Source organism: Furipterus horrens, unplaced genomic scaffold (assembly GCF_987537825.1).
Source record: "Furipterus horrens unplaced genomic scaffold, mFurHor1.1.pri manual_scaffold_3, whole genome shotgun sequence".
Taxonomy (NCBI): domain Eukaryota; kingdom Metazoa; phylum Chordata; class Mammalia; order Chiroptera; family Furipteridae; genus Furipterus; species Furipterus horrens.
The window spans coordinates 146,737,551-146,740,130 of record NW_028327173.1 but is presented as its reverse complement, the minus strand read 5'-3'; the positions used below and the strand labels follow the sequence as shown (position 1 = coordinate 146,740,130).

Here is a 2,580-nt window from a genome sequence, read left to right as displayed (position 1 = left end):
AAACATGCATGCATTTGTTGTACACTCACCTAAAATCTTTTGTGTGGCCTCCCAGGAGCTGATTGGAAGAGGCTATTGTTGGAGTCTATATATTCTTATGTATCACAAAAGTGAATCCCATTAATATTTTACCTAAATTATTCTTTGGGAACAAATAATCTAAGGAGAAACTGTCAGAGGTTATATTGGGGATATATATTTCATAAGCTGCTTTTCATTCAAAGTAATTATGTAAAATTCACCATGAATTTTAATAAGCTTTACTACTTAGCTGCTTCTTGCTTATTCAGTTCCTGCTTAATTTGAATCTCCTGTATCATTCCATAAAAACCTCTGGAATCAAATTAATTGTAACTAAAATAACAGTTTCCTCATGCTAATAGTGATCAGCTTAAACAGTTGCAGCAAATTGACACTTCATTAGTGAGGAAGAGGCTCAAATTTTTAGACTGAGAGGAAGAGCAAGTTGTTTTGAAAACCACAAGGCACAGCTCTCTGGCTATAAGCTGGTTCTCCTCCTTCCCCATACCAGCCCCCATTCATGTTGATGGCCATAATTCTGATACCAGTGGCAAAAAAGTTCTACTACCGGTTAACTAGTGCTTGATTATCTGGGTGGCTGGGAAATTTACCTGCATATATTAAGAAAGTTTTTATTTTATTTATTTATTTTTTCCTAGTTTCCACGAATACTTTTATTATTTATTTCACAGGTCTGCACCTTCATCTCCCTCTCCCCTCCAACTGGGGTTTCATCTTGTTTTCATGCCCAGTAGCAAAACAATGACAGAGCGAATGAGAGTAAGCTACGCCAAAGAGAGAATTAAGCTAACAGTTTACTTTAACAGGCAAAATATAAATATATGCACTCTAAAATGCACAATGGTTTAGCCACTAAGAAATTCAGGTGGGATCCTGAAGAATGTAGTCAAATCCAGGGTGCAGGAAAGGTGAGCGGATACGCTACTGTGCCCCTGTGTTAAGTGTTCCTGGGTTGCATCTCTCGGCCACTGGCTGAATCTTGCCATGGGGGAAGATCTTAGCTAACACCAAGTACAGATACTAAGTTGAGTGAGGGGATGCGCACAGGAACCGAAAGGCAGGAAAAGTACTAAACATTGCTGAGAGCGTCCACCCCTGGCAGGACTTTACCCTCCAGGAGCTCTAAGCTGGCACTACCCCCAGTGCTGACATGGCTGACTTTGTCCTCCGTGTTCCATTTGGCTCAGCAAGTGGCAGTGTCTCCCCCACCTATGATGGTGATGGAGCCCCAGGAAGTTGCTCTCACCACCTCGTCCATGAGGGCTTTGGTCCCTTGGGCAAAAGCTTCCCACTCAAACATGCCCACAGGCCCGTTCCACACGATCTGCTTGGCCCTGGCGACAGCCTTGGCGTACTTCTTGCTGCTGTCAGGCCCGCAGTCCAAGCCCATCCAGCCAGCAGGTATGCCGGAGGCCACGGTGGCTTGGCCAGGCTTGGCATTCTCATTAGACTTGTCAGCAGTGACAAAGTCCACCGACAAGGTAATCTTCACACCGTTCTTCTCAGCTTTGGACATCAGGTCTTTGGTGATATTGGCTCCCTTTTCATCAAACAGGGAAGTGCCAGACTCCTTGTTGTTGAGCACCTTAAGGAAGGTAAAAGCCATTCTACCACTAATAATCATCTCGTTGACTTTGTCCAGCATATTATTGATCAGCTGGATCTTGTCTGCAACTTTAGCTCTGCCCAGGATGGCCAGGAAGGGTCACTCTGGGCTTTCCAAGGCCTTGGCGAAGTAGTTCAGCTCCTTCTTCATCAGAAAGCCTCCTGCTTTCTGTGGCAGATTGATTCCCACCATAGAGCTGTGGGCTCGGTGTGCAGTGCCGAGCACGTCATTGACACAGACAGCCCCTTGCTTGGCAAGCGAAGCTCGGAAAGCTTCTATTTTAGCTGGCTTGGCTTTAACCTTATTCCCGGAAGCATCTTTTCTGTTCCCTTCTTCCTCCACATGAAAGCGCAGGTTCTCCAGGAGGATGACAGACCCTGTGGCTGGGTCGGCACAGGCTTTCTCCACTTCAGGGCCCATGCAGTCCTTCAAGAACAAAATGTCCTTGCCCAGCAGAGATTTGAGCTCCACAGCAATGGGCTGTAAGGAGTACTTGTCAGGCATGGGGACGCCGTCAGGCCGGCCCAGGTGGCTCATGAGAACAACGGACTTGGCTCCATTGTCCAAGCAGAACTTGATGCTTGGGATGGTGGCCTTGATCCTCTGGTTGTTCGTTATCTGGTTGTTCTTCATAGGAACATTGAAGTCCACTCTCATGATGACCCGCTTCCCCTTCACACCCAGCTTCTCCAGTCAGCTTGTTAGAAAGCAACATATTGGCAATAGAGCAGCGGAGAGAGACCAAAGGACCACACAGCAACAGAGCCTGCAGCGAATGGGCCTATTTTATTTTATTTTAAATCAGAATAATATAGAATCCTTCTTAGAACTATTTAAACTTTCCTTTGGAAGTCTGAAGTTGGCAACTCAGCTTTAATGTTGGTGTACCATACTCCCAGGTTCACAGAGCTTAATTAATAGTGTCATTTTTT

General features: G+C 45.5%; 1 pseudogene; it reads right to left on the bottom strand.

Annotated features, from left to right (window-relative positions):
• Positions 1 to 1,111: 1,111 nt before the first annotated feature.
• On the bottom strand, positions 1,112 to 2,363 carry LOC150016264 (phosphoglycerate kinase 1 pseudogene; annotated as a pseudogene).
• Between the last annotated feature and the right edge of the window lie 217 nt (positions 2,364 to 2,580).